Source organism: Diachasmimorpha longicaudata, chromosome 4 (genome assembly GCF_034640455.1).
Source record: "Diachasmimorpha longicaudata isolate KC_UGA_2023 chromosome 4, iyDiaLong2, whole genome shotgun sequence".
NCBI lineage: Eukaryota > Metazoa > Arthropoda > Insecta > Hymenoptera > Braconidae > Diachasmimorpha > Diachasmimorpha longicaudata.
In genome coordinates, this window is record NC_087228.1 from 2442008 (window position 1) to 2468437 (window position 26430).

Below are 26430 nucleotides of genomic sequence, written 5' to 3' on the forward strand. Positions count from 1 at the left end.
CTCTAGGAGGGCCAGGAGCAGAGAAAAACGCGAAAAACTAAAAAAATCGACTTTAGAAAATTCCCGGAGCCGTAGAAAAATCGGAAATCGTCTCACGAATCCAATGGCGCCAGCCAAATTGTCCTAGCTATGATATTTACAAAGATATGGGCGAAAAACGGTACGAGCCCAAATCCGGGCCCGTTTTGCTCTAGGAGGGCCAGGAGCAGAGAAAAACGCGAAAAACTAAAAAAATCGACTTTAGAAAATTCCTGGAGCCGTAGAAAAATCGGGAATCGACTCACGAATGCAATGGCGCTAGCCAAATTGTCCTAGCTATGATATTTCCAAAAATTTGGGCGAAAAACGGTATGAGTCCAAATCCGGGCCCGTTTTGCTCTAGGAGGCCCAGGAGCCGAGAAAAACGCGAAAAACCAAAAAAATCGACTTTAGAAAATTCCCGGAAACCTAGAAAAATCGGAAATCGTCTCACGAATCCAATGGCGCCAGCCAAATTGTCCTAGCTGTGATATTTCCAAAGATATGGGCGAAAAACGGTATGAGTCCAAATCCGGGCCCGTTTTGCTCTAGGAGGCCCAGGAGCCGAGAAAAACGCGAAAAACTAAAAAAATCGACTTTACAAAATTCCCGGAGCCGTAGAAAAATCGGAAATCGTCTCACGAATAGAATGGCACCAGCCAAATTGTCCTAGCTATGATATTTCCAAAGATATCGACGGAAAACGGTGTGATCCCAAATCCGGGCCTTTTTTGCTCTAGGAGCCATAGGAGTTGGACTGATGTGCAGGCGGAGAGCAATCGGACGGATGTGCAGGCGCAGAGGAGTGGAACTGATGCGCAGGAGCAGGAGGATCCTACTGACGCGCACGCGCAGAGGCATCGGACTGATGCGCTGGCGTAGGGGAGTCAGACTGATGCGCATGCGCAGAGGAATCGGACTGATGTAGAGGAGCAGGAGGGTCGGACTTACGCGCATGCCCAGAAGAATCGGACTGATGCGCAGGGGCAGAAGCATCGGACTGATGCGCAGGCGCAGAGGAGTGGAACTCATGCGAAGGAGCAGGAGGATCCTACTGACGCGCACGCGCAGAGGCATCGGACTGATGCGCTGGCGTAGGGGTGTCAGACTGATGCGCATGCGCAGAGGAATCGGACTGATGCGCAGGCGCAGAGGAGTGGTATTGATGCGCAGCAGCAGAAGAATCGGACTGATGGGCAGGCGCAGAGGCATCGGACTGATGCGCATGGGCAGAAGAATCGGACTGACTGACGAAAAACGGTGTGATCCCAAATCCGTGCCCGTTTTGCTCTAGGAGGTCCAGGAGCCGAGAAAAACGCGAAAAACGAAAAAATCGACTTTTGAAAGTTCCCGGACCCCTAGAAAAATCGGAAATCGTCTCACGAATCCAATGGCGCCAGCCAAATTGTCCTAGCTATGATATTTACAAAGATATGGGCGAAAAACGGTACGAGCCCAAATCCGGGCCCGTTTTGCTCTAGGAGGGCCAGGAGCAGAGAAAAACGCGAAAAACTAAAAAAATCGACTTTAGACAATTCCCGGACCCCTAGGAACTCGGAAATCGTCTCACGAATCCAATGGCGCCAGCCAAATTGTCCTAGCTATGATATTTACAAAGATATGGGCGAAAAACGGTACGAGCCCAAATCCGGGACCGTTTTGCTCTAGGAGGCCCAGGAGCCGAGAAAAACGCGAAAAACTAAAAAAATCGACTTTAGAAAACTCCCGGACCCCTAGAAAAATCGGAAATCGTCTCACGAATCCAATGGCGCTAGCCAAATGGTCCTAGCTGTGATATTTCCAAAGATATGGGCGAAAAACGGTATGAGTCCAAATCCGGGCCCGTTTTGCTCTAGGAGGCCCAGGAGCCGAGAAAAACGCGAAAAACGAAAAAATCGACTTTTGAAAATTCCCGGACCCCTAGAAAAATCGGAATTCGTCTCACGAATCCAATGGCGCCAGCCAAATTGTCCTAGCTATGATATTTCCAAAGATATGGGCGAAAAACGGTACGAGCCCAAATCCGGACCCGTTTTGCTCTAGGAGGCCCAGGAGCCGAGAAAAACGCGAAAAACCAAAAAAATCGACTTTAGAAAATTCCCGGAGCCGTAGAAAAATCGGAAATCGCCTCACGAATCCAATGGCGCTAGCCAAATGGTCCTAGCTGTGATATTTCCAAAGATATGGGCGAAAAACGGTATGAGTCCGAATCCGGGCCCGTTTTGCTCTAGGAGGTCCAGGAGCCGAGAAAAACGCGAAAAACGAAAAAATCGACTTTTGAAAATTCCCGGACCCCTAGAAAAATCGGAAATCGTCTCACGAATCCAATGGCGCCAGCCAAATTGTCCTAGCTATGATATTTCCAAAGATATGGGCGAAAAACGGTACGAGCCCAAATCCGGGCCCGTTTTGCTCTAGGAGGCCCAAAAGCCGAGAAAAACGCGAAAAACGAAAAAATCGACTTTTGAAAATTCCCGGACCCCTAAAAAAATCGGAAATCGTCTCACGAATCCAATGGCGCCAGCCAAATTGTCCTAGCTATGATATTTACAAAGATATGGGCGAAAAACGGTACGAGCCCAAATCCGGGCCCGTTTTGCTCTAGGAGGGCCAGGAGCAGAGAAAAACGCGAAAAACTAAAAAAATCGACTTTAGAAAATTCCTGGAGCCGTAGAAAAATCGGGAATCGACTCACGAATGCAATGGCGCTAGCCAAATTGTCCTAGCTATGATATTTCCAAAGATATGGGCGAAAAACGGTACGAGCCCAAATCCGGGCCCGTTTAGCTCTAGGAGGCCCAGGAGCCGAGAAAAACGCGAAAGACTAAAAAAATCGACTTTAGACAATTCCCGGACCCCTAGGAACTCGGAAATCGTCTCACGAATCCAATGGCGCCAGCCAAATTGTCCTAGCTATGATATTTCCAAAGATATGGGCGAAAAACGGTACGAGCCCAAATCCGGGCCCGTTTTGCTCTAGGAGGCCCAGGAGCCGAGAAAAACGCGAAAAACCAAAAAAATCGACTTTAGAAAATTCCCGGAGCCGTAGAAAAATCGGAAATCGACTCACGAATCCAATGGCGCTAGCCAAATGGTCCTAGCTGTGATATTTCCAAAGATATGGGCGAAAAACGGTATGAGTGCAAATCCGGGCCCGTTTTGCTCCAGGAGGCCCAGGAGCCGAGAAAAACGCGAAAAACTAAAAAAATTGACTTTAGAAAACTCCCGGACCCCTAGAAAAATCGGAAATCGTCTCACGAATAGAATGGCACCAGCCAAATTGTCTTAGCTATGATATTTCCAAAGATATGGGCGAAAAACGGTGTGATCCCAAATCAGGGCCCGTTTTGCTCTAGGAGGCCCAGGAGCCGAGAAAAACGCGAAAAACTAAAAAAATCGACTTTACAGAATTCCCGGAGCCGTAGAAAAATCGGAAATCGTCTCACGAATAGAATGGCACCAGCCAAATTGTCCTAGCTATGATATTTCCAAAGATATCGACGGAAAACGGTGTGATCCCAAATGCGGGCCTTTTTTGCTCTAGGAGCCATAGAAGTTGGACTGATGTGCAGGCGGAGAGCAATCGGACGGATGTGCAGGAGCAGGAGGATCGGACTGTCTGACGAAACACGGTGTGATCCCAAATCTAGGCCCTTTTTGCTCCAGGAGCCATAGGAATTGGACTGCTGTGCAGGCGGAGAGCAATCGAGCTGATGCGCATGCGCAGAAGAGTCGGACTGATGCGCAGGCGCAGGGGAGTCGGACTGATGCTCATGCGCAAAAGAATCGGACTGATGCGCAGGAGCAGGAGGATCGGACTGATGCGCATGCGCAGAAGAATCGGACTGCTGCGCAGGTGCAGGGGAGTCGGACTGATGCGTATGTGCAGAAGAATCGGACTGAAGCGCCGGCGCAGAGGCATCGGACTGATGCGCAGGCGCAGAGGAGTGGAACTGATGCGCAGGAGCAGGAGGATCCTACTGACGCGCACGCGCAGAGGCATCGGACTGATGCGCTGGCGTAGGGGAGTCAGACTGATGCGCATGCGCAGAGGAATCGGACTGATGTGCAGGAGCAGGAGGGTCGGACTTACGCGCATGCCCAGAAGAATCGGACTGATGCGCAGGCGCAGAAGAATCGGACTGACTGACGAAAAACGGTGTGATACCAAATCCGGGCAGTTTTTGCTCTACGAGCCGCAGGCGACCTGAAAAATGCGAAAAACGAAAAAAATTGATTTTAGAAAATTCCCGGACCCCTAGCAAAATCGGAAATCGTCTCACGAATCCAATGGCGCCGGCAAAATTGTTCTAGCTATGAAACTTCCAAAGATATGGGCGACAAACGGTGTGATCCCAAATCCGTGCCCGTTTTGCTCTAGGAGGTCCAGGAGCCGAGAAAAACGCGAAAAACGAAAAAATCGACTTTTGAAAATTCCCGGACCCCTAGAAAAATCGGAAATCGTCTCACGAATCCAATGGCGCCAGCCAAATTGTCCTAGCTGTGATATTTACAAAGATATGGGCGAAAAACGGTACGAGCCCAAATCCGGGCCCGTTTTGCTCTAGGAGGGCCAGGAGCAGAGAAAAACGCGAAAAACTAAAAAAATCGACTTTAGAAAATTCCTGGAGCCGTAGAAAAATCGGGAATCGACTCACGAATGCAATGGCGCTAGCCAATTTGTCCTAGCTATGATATTTCCAAAAATTTGGGCGAAAAACGGTATGAGTTCAAATCCGGGCCCGTTTTGCTCTAGGAGGCCCAGGAGCCGAGAAAAACGCGAAAAACTAAAAAAATCGATTTTAGAAAATTCCCGGACCCCTAGAAAAATCGGAAATCGTCTCACGAATCCAATGGCGCCAGCCAAATGGTCCTAGCTGTGATATTTCCAAAGATATGGGCGAAAAACGGTATGAGTCCAAATCCGGGCCCGTTTTGCTCTAGGAGGCCCAGGAGCCGAGAAAAACGCGAAAAACGAAAAAATCGACTTTTGAAAATTCCCGGACCCCTAGAAAAATCGGAAATCGTCTCACGAATCCAATGGCGCCAGCCAAATTGTCCTAGCTATGATTTTTCCAAAGATATGGGCGAAAAACGGTACGAGCCCAAATCCGGGCCCGTTTTGCTCTAGGAGGCCCAGGAGCCGAGAAAAACGCGAAAAACCAAAAAAATCGACTTTAGAAAATTCCCGGAGCCGTAGAAAAATCGGAAATCGACTCACGAATCCAATGGCGCTAGCCAAATGGTCCTAGCTGTGATATTTCCAAAGATATGGGCGAAAAACGGTATGAGTGCAAATCCGGGAACGTTTTGCTCTAGGAGGCCCAGGAGCCGAGAAAAACGCGAAAAACTAAAAAAATCGACTTTAGAAAATTCCCGGACCCCTAGAAAAATCGGAAATCGTCTCACGAATAGAATGGCACCAGCCAAATTGTCCTAGCTATGATATTTCCAAAGATATGGGCGAAAAACGGTGTGATCCCAAATCAGGGCCCGTTTTGCTCTAGGAGGCCCAGGAGCCGAGAAAAACGCGAAAAACTAAAAAAATCGACTTTACAAAATTCCCGGAGCCGTAGAAAAATCGGAAATCGTCTCACGAATAGAATGGCACCAGCCAAATTGTCCTAGCTATGATATTTCCAAAGATATCGACGGAAAACGGTGTGATCCCAAATCCGGGCCTTTTTTGCTCTAGGAGCCATAGAAGTTGGACTGATGTGCAGGCGGAGAGCAATCGGACGGATGTGCAGGAGCAGGAGGATCGGACTGTCTGACGAAACACGGTGTGATCCCAAATCTAGGCCCTTTTTGCTCCAGGAGCCATAGGAATTGGACTGCTGTGCAGGCGGAGAGCAATCGAGCTGATGCGCATGCGCAGAAGAGTCGGACTGATGCGCAGGCGCAGGGGAGTCGGACTGATGCTCATGCGCAAAAGAATCGGACTGATGCGCAGGAGCAGGAGGATCGGACTGATGCGCATGCGCAGAAGAATCGGACTGCTGCGCAGGTGCAGGGGAGTCGGACTGATGCGTATGTGCAGAAGAATCGGACTGAAGCGCCGGCGCAGAGGCATCGGACTGATGCGCAGGCGCAGAGGAGTGGAACTGATGCGCAGGAGCAGGAGGATCCTACTGACGCGCACGCGCAGAGGCATCGGACTGATGCGCTGGCGTAGGGGAGTCAGACTGATGCGCATGCGCAGAGGAATCGGACTGATGTGCAGGAGCAGGAGGATCGGACTTACGCGCATGCCCAGAAGAATCGGACTGATGCGCAGGGGCAGAAGCATCGGACTGATGCGCAGGCGCAGAAGAATCGGACTGACTGACGAAAAACGGTGTGATACCAAATCCGGGCAGTTTTTGCTCTACGAGCCGCAGGCGACCTGAAAAATGCGAAAAACGAAAAAAATTGATTTTAGAAAATTCCCGGACCCCTAGCAAAATCGGAAATCGTCTCACGAATCCAATGGCGCCGGCAAAATTGTTCTAGCTATGAAACTTCCAAAGATATGGGCGACAAACGGTGTGATCCCAAATCCGTGCCCGTTTTGCTCTAGGAGGTCCAGGAGCCGAGAAAAACACGAAAAACGAAAAAATCGACTTTTGAAAATTCCCGGACCCCTAGAAAAATCGGAAATCGTCTCACGAATCCAATGGCGCCAGCCAAATTGTCCTAGCTGTGATATTTCCAAAGATATGGGCGAAAAAGGTTATGAGACCAAATCCGGGCCCGTTTTGCTCTAGGAGGCCCAGGAGCCGAGAAAAACGCGAAAAACGAAAAAATCGACTTTTGAAAATTCCCGGACCCCTAAAAAAATCGGAAATCGTCTCACGAATCCAATGGCGCCGGCAAAATTGTTCTAGCTATGAAATTTCCAAAGATATGGGCGACCAACGGTGTGATCCCAAATCCGTGCCCGTTTTGCTCTAGGAGGTCCAGGAGCCGAGAAAAACGCGAAAAACGAAAAAATCGACTTTTGAAAATTCCCGGACCCCTAGAAAAATCGGAAATCGTCTCACGAATCCAATGGCGCCAGCCAAATTGTCCTAGCTATGATATTTACAAAGATATGGGCGAAAAACGGTACGAGCCCAAATCCGGGCCCGTTTTGCTCTAGGAGGGCCAGGAGCAGAGAAAAACGCGAAAAACTAAAAAAATCGACTTTAGAAAATTCCTGGAGCCGTAGAAAAATCGGGAATCGACTCACGAATGCAATGGCGCTAGCCAAATTGTCCTAGCTATGATATTTCCAAAAATTTGGGCGAAAAACGGTATGAGTTCAAATCCGGGCCCGTTTTGCTCTAGGAGGCCCAGGAGCCGAGAAAAACGCGAAAAACTAAAAAAATCGATTTTAGAAAATTCCCGGACCCCTAGAAAAATCGGAAATCGTCTCACGAATCCAATGGCGCCAGCCAAATGGTCCTAGCTGTGATATTTCCAAAGATATGGGCGAAAAACGGTATGAGTCCAAATCCGGGCCCGTTTTGCTCTAGGAGGCCCAGGAGCCGAGAAAAACGCGAAAAACGAAAAAATCGACTTTTGAAAATTCCCGGACCCCTAGAAAAATCGGAAATCGTCTCACGAATCCAATGGCGCCAGCCAAATTGTCCTAGCTATGATTTTTCCAAAGATATGGGCGAAAAACGGTACGAGCCCAAATCCGGGCCCGTTTTGCTCTAGGAGGCCCAGGAGCCGAGAAAAACGCGAAAAACCAAAAAAATCGACTTTAGAAAATTCCCGGAGCCGTAGAAAAATCGGAAATCGACTCACGAATCCAATGGCGCTAGCCAAATGGTCCTAGCTGTGCTATTTCCAAAGATATGGGCGAAAAACGGTATGAGTGCAAATCCGGGCCCGTTTTGCTCTAGGAGGCCCAGGAGCCGAGAAAAACGCGAAAAACTAAAAAAATCGACTTTAGAAAATTCCCGGACCCCTAGAAAAATCGGAAATCGTCTCACGAATAGAATGGCACCAGCCAAATTGTCCTAGCTATGATATTTCCAAAGATATGGGCGAAAAACGGTGTGATCCCAAATCAGGGCCCGTTTTGCTCTAGGAGGCCCAGGAGCCGAGAAAAACGCGAAAAACTAAAAAAATCGACTTTACAAAATTCCCGGAGCCGTAGAAAAATCGGAAATCGTCTCACGAATAGAATGGCACCAGCCAAATTGTCCTAGCTATGATATTTCCAAAGATATCGACGGAAAACGGTGTGATCCCAAATCCGGGCCTTTTTTGCTCTAGGAGCCATAGGAGTTGGACTGATGTGCAGGCGGAGAGCAATCGGACTGATGTGCAGGAGCAGGAGGATCGGACTGTCTGACGAAAAACGGTGTGATCCCAAATCTAGCCCCTTTTTGCTCCAGGAGCCATAGGAATTGGACTGCTGTGCAGGCGGAGAGCAATCAAGCTGATGCGCATGCGCAGAAGATTCGGACTGATGCGCAGGCGCAGGGGAGTCGTACTGATGCTCATGCGCAAAAGAATCGGACTGATGCGCAGGAGCAGAAGGATCGGACTGATGCGCATGCGCAGAAGAATCGGACTGCTGCGCAGGTGCAGGGGAGTCGGACTGATGCGCCTGTGCAGAAGGATCGGACTGAAGCGCCGGCGCAGAGGCATCGGACTGATGCGCAGGCGCAGAGGAGTGGAACTGATGCGCAGGAGCAGGAGGATCCTACTGACGCGCACGCGCAGAGGCATCGGACTGATGCGCTGGCGGAGGGGAGTCAGACTGATGCGCATGCGCAGAGGAATCGGACTGATGTGCAAGAGCAGGAGGTTCGGACTTACGCGCATGCCCAGAAGAATCGGACTGATGCGCAGGGGCAGAAGCATCGGACTGATGCGCAGGCGCAGAGGAGTGGAACTCATGCGAAGGAGCAGGAGGATCCTACTGACGCGCACGCGCAGAGGCATCGGACTGATGCGCTGGCGTAGGGGTGTCAGACTGATGCGCATGCGCAGAGGAATCGGACTGATGCGCAGGCGCAGAGGAGTGGTATTGATGCGCAGCAGCAGAAGAATCGGACTGATGCGCAGGCGCAGAGGCATCGGACTGATGCGCATGGGCAGAAGAATCGGACTGACTGACGAAAAACGGTGTGATCCCAAATCCGTGCCCGTTTTGCTCTAGGAGGTCCAGGAGCCGAGAAAAACGCGAAAAACGAAAAAATCGACTTTTGAAAATTCCCGGACCCCTAGAAAAATCGGAAATCGTCTCACGAATCCAATGGCGCCAGCCAAATTGTCCTAGCTATGATATTTACAAAGATATGGGCGAAAAACGGTACGAGCCCAAATCCGGGCCCGTTTTGCTTTAGGAGGGCCAGGAGCAGAGAAAAACGCGAAAAACTAAAAAAATCGACTTTAGAAAATTCCTGGAGCCGTAGAAAAATCGGGAATCGACTCACGAATGCAATGGCGCTAGCCAAATGGTCCTAGCTGTGATATTTCCAAAGATATGGGCGAAAAACGGTATGAGTCCAAATCCGGGCCCGTTTTGCTCTAGGAGGCCCAGGAGCCGAGAAAAACGCGAAAAACGAAAAAATCGACTTTTGAAAATTCCCGGACCCCTAGAAAAATCGGAAATCGTCTCACGAATCCAATGGCGCCAGCCAAATTGTCCTAGCTATGATATTTCCAAAGATATGGGCGAAAAACGGTACGAGCCCAAATCCGGGCCCGTTTTGCTCTAGGAGGCCCAGGAGCCGAGAAAAACGCGAAAAACCAAAAAAATCGACTTTAGAAAATTCCCGGAGCCGTAAAAAAATCGCAAATCGACTCACGAATCCAATGGCGCTAGCCAAATGGTCCTAGCTGTGATATTTCCAAAGATATGGGCGAAAAACGGTATGAGTGCAAATCCGGGCCCGTTTTGCTCTAGGAGGCCCAGGAGCCGAGAAAAACGCGAAAAACTAAAAAAATCGACTTTAGAAAATTCCCGGACCCCTAGAAAAATCGGAAATCGTCTCACGAATAGAATGGCACCAGCCAAATTGTCCTAGCTATGATATTTCCAAAGATATGGGCGAAAAACGGTGTGATCCCAAATCAGGGCCCGTTTTGCTCTAGGAGGCCCAGGAGCTGAGAAAAACGCGAAAAACTAAAGAAATCGACTTTACAAAATTCCCGGAGCCGTAGAAAAATCGGAAATCGTCTCACGAATAGAATGGCACCAGCCAAATTGTCCTAGCTATGATATTTCCAAAGATATCGACGGAAAACGGTGTGATCCCAAATCCGGGCCTTTTTTGCTCTAGGAGCCATAGGAGTTGGACTGATGTGCAGGCGGAGAGCAATCGGACTGATGTGCAGGAGCAGGAGGATCGGACTGTCTGACGAAAAACGGTGTGATCCCAAATCTAGCCCCTTTTTGCTCCAGGAGCCATAGGAATTGGACTGCTGTGCAGGCGGAGAGCAATCGAGCTGATGCGCATGCGCAGAAGAGTCGGACTGATGCGCAGGCGCAGGGGAGTCGGACTGATGCTCATGCGCAAAAGAATCGGACTGATGCGCAGGAGCAGGAGGATCGGACTGATGCGCATGCGCAGAAGAATCGGACTGCTGCGCAGGTGCAGGGGAGTCGGACTGATGCGCATGTGCAGAAGGATCGGACTGAAGCGCCGGCGCAGAGGCATCGGACTGATGCGCAGGTGCAGAGGAGTGGAACTGATGCGCAGGAGCAGGAGGATCCTACTGACGCGCACGCGCAGAGGCATCGGACTGATGCGCTGGCGTAGGGGAGTCAGACTGATGCGCATGCGCAGAGGAATGGGACTGATGTGCAGGAGCAGGAGGTTCGGACTTACGCGCATGCCCAGAAGAATCGGACTGATGCGCAGGGGCAGAAGCATCGGACTGATGCGCAGGCGCAGAGGAGTGGAACTCATGCGAAGGAGCAGGAGGATCCTACTGACGCGCACGCGCAGAGGCATCGGACTGATGCGCTGGCGTAGGGGTGTCAGACTGATGCGCATGCGCAGAGGAATCGGACTGATGCGCAGGCGCAGAGGAGTGGTATTGATGCGCAGCAGCAGAAGAATCGGACTGATGCGCAGGCGCAGAGGCATCGGACTGATGCGCATGGGCAGAAGAATCGGACTGACTGACGAAAAACGGTGTGATCCCAAATCCGTGCCCGTTTTGCTCTAGGAGGTCCAGGAGCCGAGAAAAACGCGAAAAACGAAAAAATCGACTTTTGAAAATTCCCGGACCCCTAGAAAAATCGGAAATCGTCTCACGAATCCAATGGCGCCAGCCAAATTGTCCTAGCTATGATATTTACAAAGATATGGGCGAAAAACGGTACGAGCCCAAATCCGGGCCCGTTTTGCTCTAGGAGGCCCAGGAGCCGAGAAAAACGCGAAAAACTAAAAAAATCGACTTTAGAAAATTCCCGGACCCCTAGAAAAATGGGAAATCGTCTCACGAATCCAATGGCGCCGGCAAAATTGTTCTAGCTATGAAATTTCCAAAGATATGGGCGACAAACGGTGTGATCCCAAATCCGTGCCCGTTTTGCTCTAGGAGGTCCAGGAGCCGAGAAAAACGCGAAAAACGAAAAACTCGACTTTTGAAAATTCCCGGACCCCTAGAAAAATCGGAAATCGTCTCACGAATCCAATGGCGCTAGCCAAATTGTCCTAGCTATGATATTTACAAAGATATGGGCGAAAAACGGTACGAGCCCACATCCGTGCCCGTTTTGCTCTAGGAGGTCCAGGAGCCGAGAAAAACGCGAAAAACGAAAAAATCGACTTTTGAAAATTCCCGGACCCCTAGAAAAATCGGAAATCGTCTCACGAATCCAATGGCGCCAGCCAAATTGTCCTAGCTATGATATTTCCAAAGATATGGGCGAAAAACGGTACGAGCCCAAATCCGGGCCCGTTTTGCTCTAGGAGGCCCAGGAGCCGAGAAAAACGCGAAAAACCAAAAAAATCGACTTTAGAAAATTCCCGGAGCCGTAGAAAAATCGGAAATCGACTCACGAATCCAATGGCGCTAGCCAAATGGTCCTAGCTGTGATATTTCCAAAGATATGGGCGAAAAACGGTATGAGTCCAAATCCGGGCCCGTTTTGCTCTAGGAGGCCCAGGAGCCGAGAAAAACGCGAAAAACGAAAAAATCGACTTTTGAAAATTCCCGGACGCCTAGAAAAATCGGAATTCGTCTCACGAATCCAATGGCGCCAGCCAAATTGTCCTAGCTATGATATTTCCAAAGATATGGGCGAAAAACGGTACGAGCCCAAATCCGGACCCGTTTTGCTCTAGGAGGCCCAGGAGCCGAGAAAAACGCGAAAAACCAAAAAAATCGACTTTAGAAAATTCCCGGAGCCGTAGAAAAATCGGAAATCGACTCACGAATCCAATGGCGCTAGCCAAATGGTCCTAGCTGTGATATTTCCAAAGATATGGGCGAAAAACGGTATGAGTCCAAATCCGGGCCCGTTTTGCTCTAGGAGGCCCAGGAGCCGAGAAAAACGCGAAAAACTAAAAAAATCGACTTTTGAAAATTCCCGGACCCCTAGAAAAATCGGAAATCGTCTCACGAATCCAATGGCGCCAGCCAAATTGTCCTAGCTATGATATTTCCAAAGATATGGGCGAAAAACGGTACGAGCCCAAATCCGGGCCCGTTTTGCTCTAGGAGGCCCAGGAGCCGAGAAAAACGCGAAAAACCAAAAAAATCGACTTTAGAAAATTCCCGGAGCCGTAGAAAAATCGGAAATCGACTCACGAATCCAATGGCGCTAGCCAAATGGTCCTAGCTGTGATATTTCCAAAGATATGGGCGAAAAACGGTATGAGTCCAAATCCGGGCCCGTTTTGCTCTAGGAGGCCCAGGAGCCGAGAAAAACGCGAAAAACTAAAAAAATCGACTTTACAAAATTCCCGGAGCCGTAGAAAAATCGGAAATCGTCTCACGAATAGAATGGCACCAGCCAAATTGTCCTAGCTATGATATTTCCAAAGATATCGACGGAAAACGGTGTGATCCCAAATCCGGGCCTTTTTTGCTCTAGGAGCCATAGGAGTTGGACTGATGTGCAGGCGGAGAGCAATCGGACTGATGTGCAGGAGCAGGAGGATCGGACTGTCTGACGAAAAACGGTGTGATCCCAAATCTAGGCCCTTTTTGCTCCAGGAGCCATAGGAGTTGGACTGATGTGCAGGCGGAGAGCAATCGGACTGATGTGCAGGAGCAGGAGGATCGGACTGTCTGACGAACAACGGTGTGATCCCAAATCTAGGCCCTTTTTGCTCCAGGAGCCACAGGAATTGGACTGCTGTGCAGGCGGAGAGCAATCGGACTGATGTGCATGAGCAAGAGGGTCCGATTGACGCGCACGCGCAGAGGCATCAGACTGATGCGCAGGCGCAGAGGAGTGGAACTGATGCGCAGGAGCAGGAGGATCGTACTGACGCGCACGCGCAGAGGCATCAGACTGATGCGCAGGCGCAGAGGAGTGGTATTGATGCGCAGCAGCAGTAGAATCGGACTGATGCGCATGCGCAGAGGCATCGGACTGATGCGCATGAGCAGAAGAATCGGACTGACTGACGAAAAACGGTGTAATACCCAATCCGGGCAGTTTTTGCTCTACGAGCCACAGGCGACCTGAAAAATGCGAAAAACGAAAAAAATTGATTTTAGACAATTCCCGGACCCCTAGGAAACTCGGAAATCGTCCCACGAATCCAATGGGGCCAGCCAAATTGTCCTTGCTATGATATTTCTAAAGATATGGGCGAAAATCCGTGTGATCCCAAATCCGGGCCCGTTTTTCTCTGGGAGGCCCAAGAGCCGAGAAAAATGCGAAAAACGAAAAAATCCACTTTAGAAAATTCCCTGACCCCTAGCAAAATCGGAAATCGTCTTACGAATCCAATGGCGCCGGCAAAATTGTTCTAGCTATGAAACTTCCAAAGATATGGGCGACAAACGGTGTGATCCCAAATCCGTGCCCGTTTTGCTCTAGGAGGTCCAGGAGCCGAGAAAAACGCGAAAAACGAAAAAATCGACTTTTGAAAATTCCCGGACCCCTAGAAAAAACGGAAATCGTCTCACGAATCCAATGGCGCCAGCCAAATTGTCCTAGCTGTGATATTTCCAAAGATATGGGCGAAAAACGGTATGAGACCAAATCCGGGCCCGTTTTGCTCTAGGAGGCCCAGGAGCCGAGAAAAACGCGAAAAACGAAAAAATCGACTTTTGAAAATTCCCGGACCCCTAGAAAAATCGGAAATCGTCTCACGAATCCAATGGCGTCGTCAAAATTGTCCTAGCTATGATATTTCCAAAGATAGAGGCGACAAATGGTGTGATCCCAAATTCGGGCCCGTTTTGCTCTCGGAGCCATAGCAGTTGGACTGATGTGCAGGCGGAGAGCAATCGAACTGATGCGCATGCGCAGAACAATCCGTCTGACGCGTAGGCGCAGAAAAGCCGGACTGATGTGCAGGAGCAGGAGGGTCGGACTGACGCGCATGCGCAGAAGAATCGGACTGATGCGCAGGAGCAGAAGAATCGGAGTGCTGCGCAGGCGCAGGGGAGTCGGACTGATGCCCATGTGCAGAAGCGTCGGACTGATGCGCAGGCGCAGAGGAGTGGAACTCATGCGAAGGAGCAGGAGGATCCTACTGACGCGCAGAGGCATCGGACTGATGCGCTGGCGTAGGGGAGTCAGACTGATGCGCATGCGCAGAGGAATCGGACTGATGCGCATGCGCAGAGGCATCGGACTGATGCGCATGAGCAGAAGAATCCGACTGACGCGTAGGCGCAAAAGAGCCGGACTGATGCGCAGGCGCAGGGGAGTCGGGCTGATGCGCAGGCGAAGGGGAGTCGGACTGATGCGCAGGCGGAGAGGAGTGGAACTGATGCGCAGGAGCACGAGGATCCTACTGACGCGCACGCGCAGAGGCATCAGACTGATGCGCAGGCGCAGAGGAGTGGTATTGATGCACAGCAGCAGAAGAATCGGACTGATGCGCATGCGCAGAGGCATCGGACTGATACCATGAGCAGAAGAATCGGACTGACTGACGAAAAACGGTGTGATACCAAATCCGGGCAGTTTTTGCTCTACGAGCCGCAGGCGACCTGAAAAATGCGAAAAACGAAAAAAATTGATTTTAGAAAATTCCCGGACCCCTAGCAAAATCGGAAATCGTCTCACGAATCGAATGGCGCCGGCAAAATTGTTCTAGCTATGAAACTTCCAAAGATATGGGCGACAAACGGTGTGATCCCAAATCCGTGCCCGTTTTGCTCTAGGAGGTCCAGGAGCCGAGAAAAACGCGAAAAACGAAAAAATCGACTTTTGAAAATTCCCGGACCCCTAGAAAAAACGGAAATCGTCTCACGAATCCAATGGCGCCAGCCAAATTGTCCTAGCTGTGATATTTCCAAAGATATGGGCGAAAAACGGTATGAGACCAAATCCGGGCCCGTTTTGCTCTAGGAGGCCCAGGAGCCGAGAAAAACGCGAAAAACGAAAAAATCGACTTTTGAAAATTCCCGGACCCCTAGAAAAATCGGAAATCGTCTCACGAATCCAATGGCGTCGTCAAAATTGTCCTAGCTATGATATTTCCAAAGATAGAGGCGACAAATGGTGTGATCCCAAATTCGGGCCCGTTTTGCTCTCGGAGCCATAGCAGTTGGACTGATGTGCAGGCGGAGAGCAATCGAACTGATGCGCATGCGCAGAACAATCCGTCTGACGCGTAGGCGCAGAAAAGCCGGACTGATGTGCAGGAGCAGGAGGGTCGGACTGACGCGCATGCGCAGAAGAATCGGACTGATGCGCAGGAGCAGAAGAATCGGAGTGCTGCGCAGCAGCAGAAGAATCGGACTGATGCGCATGCGCAGAGGCATCGGACTGATGCGCATGAGCAGAAGAATCCGACTGACGCGTAGGCGCAAAAGAGCCGGACTGATGCGCAGGCGCAGGGGAGTCGGGCTGATGCGCAGGCGAAGGGGAGTCGGACTGATGCGCAGGCGGAGAGGAGTGGAACTGATGCGCAGGAGCAGGAGGATCCTACTGACGCGCACGCGCAGAGGCATCAGACTGATGCGCAGGCGCAGAGGAGTGGTATTGATGCACAGCAGCAGAAGAATCGGACTGATGCGCATGCGCAGAGGCATCGGACTGATGCGCATGAGCAGAAGAATCGGACTGACTGACGAAAAACGGTGTGATACCAAATCCGGGCAGTTTTTGCTCTACGAGCCGCAGGCGACCTGAAAAATGCGAAAAACGAAAAAAATTGATTTTAGAAAATTCCCGGACCCCTAGCAAAATCGGAAATCGTCTCACGAATCCAATGGCGCCGGCAAAATTGTTCTAGCTATGAAATTTCCAAAGATATGGGCGACAAACGGTGTGATCCCAAATCCGTGCCCGTTTTGCTCTAGGAGGTCCAGGAGCCGAGAAAAACGCGAAAAACGAAAAAATCGACTTTTGAAAATTCCCGGACCCCTAGAAAAATCGGAAATCGTCTCACGAATCCAATGCCGCCAGCCAAATTGTCCTAGCTATGATATTTACAAAGATATGGGCGAAAAACGGTACGAGCCCAAATCCGGGCCCGTTTTGCTCTAGGAGGGCCAGGAGCAGAGAAAAACGCGAAAAACTAAAAAAATCGACTTTAGAAAATTCCTGGAGCCGTAGAAAAATCGGGAATCGACTCACGAATGCAATGGCGCTAGCCAAATTGTCCTAGCTATGATATTTCCAAAAATTTGGGCGAAAAACGGTATGAGCCCAAATCCGGGCCCGTTTAGCTCTAGGAGGCCCAGGAGCCGAGAAAAACGCGAAAGACTAAAAAAATCGACTTTAGACAATTCCCGGACCCCTAGGAACTCGGAAATCGTCTCACGAATCCAATGGCGCCAGCCAAATTGTCCTAGCTATGATATTTACAAAGATATGGGCGAAATACGGTACGAGCCCAAATCCGGGCCCGTTTTGCTCTAGGAGCCATAGGAGTTGGACTGATGTGCAGGCGGAGAGCAATCGGACTGATGTGCAGGAGCAGGAGGATCGGACTGTCTGACGAAAAACGGTGTGATCCCAAATCTAGGCCCTTTTTGCTCCAGGAGCCATAGGAATTGGACTGCTGTGCAGGCGGAGAGCAATCGAGCTGATGCGCATGCGCAGAAGAGTCGGACTGATGCGCAGGCGCAGGGGAGTCGGACTGATGCTCATGCGCAAAAGAATCGGACTGATGCGCAGGAGCAGGAGGATCGGACTGATGCGCATGCGCAGAAGAATCGGACTGCTGCGCAGGTGCAGGGGAGTCGGACTGATGCGCATGTGCAGAAGGATCGGACTGAAGCGCCGGCGCAGAGGCATCGGACTGATGCGCAGGCGCAGAGGAGTGGAACTGATGCGCAGGAGCAGGAGGATCCTACTGACGCGCACGCGCAGAGGCATCGGACTGATGCGCTGGCGTAGGGGAGTCAGACTGATGCGCATGCGCAGAGGAATCGGACTGATGTGCAGGAGCAGGAGGTTCGGACTTACGCGCATGCCCAGAAGAATCGGACTGATGCGCAGGGGCAGAAGCATCGGACTGATGCGCAGGCGCAGAGGAGTGGAACTCATGCGAAGGAGCAGGAGGATCCTACTGACGCGCACGCGCAGAGGCATCGGACTGATGCGCTGGCGTAGGGGTGTCAGACTGATGCGCATGCGCAGAGGAATCGGACTGATGCGCAGGCGCAGAGGAGTGGTATTGATGCGCAGCAGCAGAAGAATCGGACTGATGCGCAGGCGCAGAGGCATCGGACTGATGCGCATGTGCAGAAGAATCGGACTGAAGCGCCGGCGCAGAGGCATCAGACTGATGCGCAGGCGCAGAGGAGTGGAACTGATGCGCAGGAGCAGGAGGATCCTACTGACGCGCACGCGCAGAGGCATCAGACTGATGCGCAGGCGCAGAGGAGTGGTATTGATGCGCATGCGCAGAGGCATCGGACTGATGCGCATGAGCAGAAGAATCGGACTGACTGACGAAAAACGGTGTGATACCCAATCCGGGCAGTTTTTGCTCTACGAGCCGCAGGCGACCTGAAAAATGCGAAAAACGAAAAAAATTGATTTTAGACAATTCCCGGACCCCTAGGAAACTCGGAAATCGTCCCACGAATCCAATGGGGGGAGCCAAATTGTCCTTGCTATGATATTTCTAAAGATATGGGCGAAAATCCGTGTGATCCCAAATCCGGGCCCGTTTTTCTCTGGGAGGCCCAAGAGTCGAGAAAAATGCGAAAAACGAAAAAATCGACTTTAGAAAATTCCCTGACCCCTAGACAAATCGGAAATCGTCTCACGAATAGAAAGGCACCAGCCAAATTGTCCTAGCTATGATATTTCCAAAGATTTGGGCGAAAAACGGTGTGATCCCAAATCTTGGCCCTTTTTGCTCCAGGAGCCATAGGAGTTGGACTGATGTGCAGGCGGAGAGCAATCGGACTGATGTGCAGGAGCAGGAGGATCGGACTGTCTGACGAACAACGGTGTGATCCCAAATCTAGGCCCTTTTTGCTCCAGGAGCCACAGGAATTGGACTGCTGTGCAGGCGGAGAGCAATCGGACTGATGCGCAGGCGCAGAGGAGTGGAACTGATGCGCAGGAGCAGGAGGATCCTACTGACGCGCACGCGCAGAGGCATCGGACTGATGCGCTGGCGTAGGGGAGTCAGACTGATGCGCATGCGCAGAGGAATCGGACTGATGTGCAGGAGCAGGAGGTTCGGACTTACGCGCATGCCCAGAAGAATCGGACTGATGCGCAGGGGCAGAAGCATCGGACTGATGCGCAGGCGCAGAGGAGTGGAACTCATGCGAAGGAGCAGGAGGATCCTACTGACGCGCACGCGCAGAGGCATCGGACTGATGCGCTGGCGTAGGGGTGTCAGACTGATGCGCATGCGCAGAGGAATCGGACTGATGCGCAGGCGCAGAGGAGTGGTATTGATGCGCAGCAGCAGAAGAATCGGACTGATGCGCAGGCGCAGAGGCATCGGACTGATGCGCATGTGCAGAAGAATCGGACTGAAGCGCCGGCGCAGAGGCATCAGACTGATGCGCAGGCGCAGAGGAGTGGAACTGATGCGCAGGAGCAGGAGGATCCTACTGACGCGCACGCGCAGAGGCATCAGACTGATGCGCAGGCGCAGAGGAGTGGTATTGATGCGCATGCGCAGAGGCATCGGACTGATGCGCATGAGCAGAAGAATCGGACTGACTGACGAAAAACGGTGTGATACCCAATCCGGGCAGTTTTTGCTCTACGAGCCGCAGGCGACCTGAAAAATGCGAAAAACGAAAAAAATTGATTTTAGACAATTCCCGGACCCCTAGGAAACTCGGAAATCGTCCCACGAATCCAATGGGGGGAGCCAAATTGTCCTTGCTATGATATTTCTAAAGATATGGGCGAAAATCCGTGTGATCCCAAATCCGGGCCCGTTTTTCTCTGGGAGGCCCAAGAGTCGAGAAAAATGCGAAAAACGAAAAAATCGACTTTAGAAAATTCCCTGACCCCTAGACAAATCGGAAATCGTCTCACGAATAGAAAGGCACCAGCCAAATTGTCCTAGCTATGATATTTCCAAAGATTTGGGCGAAAAACGGTGTGATCCCAAATCTTGGCCCTTTTTGCTCCAGGAGCCATAGGAGTTGGACTGATGTGCAGGCGGAGAGCAATCGGACTGATGTGCAGGAGCAGGAGGATCGGACTGTCTGACGAACAACGGTGTGATCCCAAATCTAGGCCCTTTTTGCTCCAGGAGCCACAGGAATTGGACTGCTGTGCAGGCGGAGAGCAATCGGACTGATGTGCATGAGCAAGAGGGTCCGATTGACGCGCACGCGCAGAGGCATGAGACTGATGCGCAGGCGCAGAGGAGTGGAACTGATGCGCAGGAGCAGGAGGATCCTACTGACGCGCACGCGCAGAGGCATCAGACTGATGCGCAGGCGCAGAGGCATCGGACTGATACCATGAGCAGAAGAATCGGACTGACTGACGAAAAACGGTGTGATACCAAATCCGGGCAGTTTTTGCTCTACGAGCCGCAGGCGACCTGAAAAATGCGAAAAACGAAAAAAATTGATTTTAGAAAATTCCCGGACCCCTAGCAAAATCGGAAATCGTCTCACGAATCCAATGGCGTCGGCAAAATTGGTCTAGCAATGAAACTTCCAAAGATATGGGCGACAAATGGTGTGATCCCAAATTCGGGCCCGTTTTGCTCTAGGAGGTCCAGGAGCCGAGAAAAACGCGAAAAACGAAAAAATCGACTTTTGAAAATTCCCGGACCCCTAGAAAAAACGGAAATCGTCTCACGAATCCAATGGCGCCAGCCAAATTGTCCTAGCTGTGATATTTCCAAAGATATGGGCGAAAAACGGTATGAGACCAAATCCGGGCCCGTTTTGCTCTAGGAGGCCCAGGAGCCGAGAAAAACGCGAAAAACGAAAAAATCGACTTTTGAAAATTCCCGGACCCCTAGAAAAATCGGAAATCGTCTCACGAATCCAATGGCGTCGTCAAAATTGTCCTAGCTATGATATTTCCAAAGATAGAGGCGACAAATGGTGTGATCCCAAATTCGGGCCCGTTTTGCTCTCGGAGCCATAGCAGTTGGACTGATGTGCAGGCGGAGAGCAATCGAACTGATGCGCATGCGCAGAACAATCCATCTGACGCGTAGGCGCAGAAAAGCCGGACTGATGTGCAGGAGCAGGAGGGTCGGACTGACGCGCATGCGCAGAAGAATCGGACTGATGCGCAGGAGCAGAAGAATCGGAGTGCTGCGCAGGCGCAGGGGAGTCGGACTGATGCCCATGTGCAGAAGCGTCGGACTGATGCGCAGGCGCAGAGGAGTGGAACTCATGCGAAGGAGCAGGAGGATCCTACTGACGCGCAGAGGCATCGGACTGATGCGCTGGCGTAGGGGAGTCAGACTGATGCGCATGCGCAGAGGAATCGGACTGATGCGCATGCGCAGAGGCATCGGACTGATGCGCATGAGCAGAAGAATCCGACTGACGCGTAGGCGCAAAAGAGCCGGACTGATGCGCAGGCGCAGGGGAGTCGGGCTGATGCGCAGGCGAAGGGGAGTCGGACTGATGCGCAGGCGGAGAGGAGTGGAACTGATGCGCAGGAGCAGGAGGATCCTACTGACGCGCACGCGCAGAGGCATCAGACTGATGCGCAGGCGCAGAGGAGTGGTATTGATGCACAGCAGCAGAAGAATCGGACTGATGCGCATGCGCAGAGGCATCGGACTGATGCGCATGAGCAGAAGAATCGGACTGACTGACGAAAAACGGTGTGATACCAAATCCGGGCAGTTTTTGCTCTACGAGCCGCAGGCGACCTGAAAAATGCGAAAAACGAAAAAAATTGATTTTAGAAAATTCCCGGACCCCTGGCAAAATCGGAAATCGTCTCACGAATCCAATGGCGCCGGCAAAATTGTTCTAGCTATGAAATTTCCAAAGATATGGGCGACAAACGGTGTGATCCCAAATCCGTGCCCGTTTTGCTCTAGGAGGTCCAGGAGCCGAGAAAAACGCGAAAAACGAAAAAATCGACTTTTGAAAATTCCCGGACCCCTAGAAAAATCGGAAATCGTCTCACGAATCCAATGGCGCCAGCCAAATTGTCCTAGCTATGATATTTACAAAGATATGGGCGAAAAACGGTACGAGCCCAAATCCGGGCCCGTTTTGCTCTAGGAGGGCCAGGAGCAGAGAAAAACGCGAAAAACTAAAAAAATCGACTTTAGGAAATTCCTGGAGCCGTAGAAAAATCGGGAATCGACTCACGAATGCAATGGCGCTAGCCAAATTGTCCTAGCTATGATATTTCCAAAAATGTGGGCGAAAAACGGTATGAGCCCAAATCCGGGCCCGTTTAGCTCTAGGAGGCCCAGGAGCCGAGAAAAACGCGAAAAACGAAAAAATCGACTTTTGAAAATTCCCGGACCCCTAGAAAAATCGGAAATCGTCTCACGAATCCAATGGCGCCGGCAAAATTGTTCTAGCTATGAAATTTCCAAAGATATGGGCGACAAACGGTGTGATCCCAAATCCGTGCCCGTTTTGCTCTAGGAGGTCCAGGAGCCGAGAAAAACGCGAAAAACGAAAAAATCGACTTTTGAAAATTCCCGGACCCCTAGAAAAATCGGAAATCGTCTCACGAATCCAATGGCGTCGTCAAAATTGTCCTAGCTATGATATTTCCAAAGATAGAGGCGACAAATGGTGTGATCCCAAATTCGGGCCCGTTTTGCTCTCGGAGCCATAGCAGTTGGACTGATGTGCAGGCGGAGAGCTATCGAACTGATGCGCATGCGCAGAACAATCCATCTGACGCGTAGGCGCAGAAAAGCCGGACTGATGTGCAGGAGCAGGAGGGTCGGACTGACGCGCATGCGCAGAAGAATCGGACTGATGCGCAGGAGCAGAAGAATCGGAGTGCTGCGCAGGCGCAGGGGAGTCGGACTGATGCCCATGTGCAGAAGCGTCGGACTGATGCGCAGGCGCAGAGGAGTGGAACTCATGCGAAGGAGCAGGAGGATCCTACTGACGCGCAGAGGCATCGGACTGATGCGCTGGCGTAGGGGAGTCAGACTGATGCGCATGCGCAGAGGAATCGGACTGATGCGCATGCGCAGAGGCATCGGACTGATGCGCATGAGCAGAAGAATCCGACTGACGCGTAGGCGCAAAAGAGCCGGACTGATGCGCAGGCGCAGGGGAGTCGGGCTGATGCGCAGGCGAAGGGGAGTCGGACTGATGCGCAGGCGGAGAGGAGTGGAACTGATGCGCAGGAGCAGGAGGATCCTACTGACGCGCACGCGCAGAGGCATCAGACTGATGCGCAGGCGCAGAGGAGTGGTATTGATGCACAGCAGCAGAAGAATCGGACTGATGCGCATGCGCAGAGGCATCGGACTGATGCGCATGAGCAGAAGAATCGGACTGACTGACGAAAAACGGTGTGATACCAAATCCGGGCAGTTTTTGCTCTACGAGCCGCAGGCGACCTGAAAAATGCGAAAAACGAAAAAAATTGATTTTAGAAAATTCCCGGACCCCTGGCAAAATCGGAAATCGTCTCACGAATCCAATGGCGCCGGCAAAATTGTTCTAGCTATGAAATTTCCAAAGATATGGGCGACAAACGGTGTGATCCCAAATCCGTGCCCGTTTTGCTCTAGGAGGTCCAGGAGCCGAGAAAAACGCGAAAAACGAAAAAATCGACTTTTGAAAATTCCCGGACCCCTAGAAAAATCGGAAATCGTCTCACGAATCCAATGGCGCCAGCCAAATTGTCCTAGCTATGATATTTACAAAGATATGGGCGAAAAACGGTACGAGCCCAAATCCGGGCCCGTTTTGCTCTAGGAGGGCCAGGAGCAGAGAAAAACGCGAAAAACTAAAAAAATCGACTTTAGGAAATTCCTGGAGCCGTAGAAAAATCGGGAATCGACTCACGAATGCAATGGCGCTAGCCAAATTGTCCTAGCTATGATATTTCCAAAAATGTGGGCGAAAAACGGTATGAGCCCAAATCCGGGCCCGTTTAGCTCTAGGAGGCCCAGGAGCCGAGAAAAACGCGAAAAACGAAAAAATCGACTTTTGAAAATTCCCGGACCCCTAGAAAAATCGGAAATCGTCTCACGAATCCAATGGCGCCGGCAAAATTGTTCTAGCTATGAAATTTCCAAAGATATGGGCGACAAACGGTGTGATCCCAAATCCGTGCCCGTTTTGCTCTAGGAGGTCCAGGAGCCGAGAAAAACGCGAAAAACGAAAAAATCGACTTTTGAAAATTCCCGGACCCCTAGAAAAATCGGAAATCGTCTCACGAATCCAATGGCGCCAGCCAAATTGTCCTAGCTATGATATTTACAAAGATATGGGCGAAAAACGGTACGAGCCCAAATCCGGGCCCGTTTAGCTCTAGGAGGCCCAGGAGCCGAGAAAAACGCGAAAGACTAAAAAAATCGACTTTAGACAATTCCCGGACCCCTAGGAACTCGGAAATCGTCTCACGAATCCAATGGCGCCAGCCAAATTGTCCTAGCTGTGATATTTCCAACGATTTGGGCGAAAAACGGTATGAGTCCAAATCCGGGCCCGCTTTACTCTAGGAGGCCCAGGAGCCGAGAAAAACGCGAAAAACCAAAAAAATCGACTTTAGAAAATTCCCGGAGCCGTAGAAAAATCGGAAATCGTCTCACGAATAGAATGGCACCAGCCAAATTGTCCTAGCTATGATATTTCCAAAGATATCGACGGAAAACGGTGTGATCCCAAATCCGGGCCTTTTTTGCTCTAGGAGCCATAGGAGTTGGACTGATGTGCAGGCGGAGAGCAATCGGACTGATGTGCAGGAGCAGGAGGGTCGGACTGACGCGCATGCGCAGAAGAATCTGACTGATGCGCAGTCGCAGGAAAATCGCACTGATGCGCATGCGCAGAAGAGTCGTACTGATGCGCAGGCGCAGGGGAGTCGGACTGATGCTCATGCGCAGAAGAATCGGACTGATGCGCAGGAGCAGAAGAATCGGAGTGCTGCGCAGGCACAGGGGAGTCGGACTGATGCGCATGTGCAGAAGCGTCGGACTGATGCGCAGGCGCAGAGGAGTGGTATTGATGCGCAGCAGCAGAAGAATCGGACTGATGCGCATGCGCAGAGGCATCGGACTGATACCCATGAGCAGAAGAATCGGACTGACTGACGAAAAACGGTGTGATACCAAATCCGGGCAGTTTTTGCTCTACGAGCCGCAGGCGACCTGAAAAATGCGAAAAAGGAAAAAAATTGATTTTAGAAAATTCCCGGACCCCTAGAAAAATCGGAAATCGTCTCACGAATCCAATGGCGCCACCCAAATTGTCCTAGCTATGATATTCCCAAAGATATGGGCGAAAAACGGTACGAGTCCAAATCCGGGCCCGTTTAGCTCTGGGTGGCCAAGGAGCCGATAAAAACGCGAAAAACCATAAAAATCGACTTTAGAAAATTCCCGTAGCCGTAGAAAAATCGGGAATCGACTCACGAATGCAATGGCGCTAGCCAAATTGTCCTGGCTATGATATTTCCAACGATTTGGGCGAAAAACGGTATGAGTCCAAATCCGGGCCCGCTTTACTCTAGGAGGCCCAGGAGCCGAGAAAAACGCGAAAAACCAAAAAAATCGACTTTAGAAAATTCCCGGAGCCGTAGAAAAATCGGAAATCGTCTCACGAATAGAATGGCACCAGCCAAATTGTCCTAGCTATGATATTTCCAAAGATATCGACGGAAAACGGTGTGATCCCAAATCCGGGCCTTTTTTGCTCTAGGAGCCATAGGAGTTGGACTGATGTGCAGGCGGAGAGCAATCGGACTGATGTGCAGGAGCAGGAGGGTCGGACTGACGCGCATGCGCAGAAGAATCTGACTGATGCGCAGTCGCAGGACAATCGCACTGATGCGCATGCGCAGAAGAGTCGTACTGATGCGCAGGCGCAGGGGAGTCGGACTGATGCTCATGCGCAGAAGAATCGGACTGATGCGCAGGAGCAGAAGAATCGGAGTGCTGCGCAGGCACAGGGGAGTTGGACTGATGCGCATGTGCAGAAGCGTCGGACTGATGCGCAGGCGCAGAGGAGTGGTATTGATGCGCAGCAGCAGAAGAATCGGACTGATGCGCATGCGCAGAGGCATCGGACTGATGCGCATGAGCAGAAGAATCCGACTGATGCGTAGGCGCAAAAGAGCCGGACTGATGCGCAGGCGCAGGGGAGTCGGGCTGATGCGCAGGCGAAGGGGAGTCGGACTGATGCGCAGGCGGAGAGGAGTGGAACTGATGCGCAGGAGCAGGAGGATCCTACTGACGCGCACGCGCAGAGGCATCAGACTGATGCGCAGGCGCAGAGGAGTGGTATTGATGCACAGCAGCAGAAGAATCGGACTGATGCGCATGCGCAGAGGCATCGGACTGATGCGCATGAGCAGAAGAATCGGACTGACTGACGAAAAACGGTGTGATACCAAATCCGGGCAGTTTTTGCTCTACGAGCCGCAGGCGACCTGAAAAATGCGAAAAACGAAAAAAATTGATTTTAGAAAATTCCCGGACCCCTGGCAAAATCGGAAATCGTCTCACGAATCCAATGGCGCCGGCAAAATTGTTCTAGCTATGAAATTTCCAAAGATATGGGCGACAAACGGTGTGATCCCAAATCCGTGCCCGTTTTGCTCTAGGAGGTCCAGGAGCCGAGAAAAACGCGAAAAACGAAAAAATCGACTTTTGAAAATTCCCGGACCCCTAGAAAAATCGGAAATCGTCTCACGAATCCAATGGCGCCAGCCAAATTGTCCTA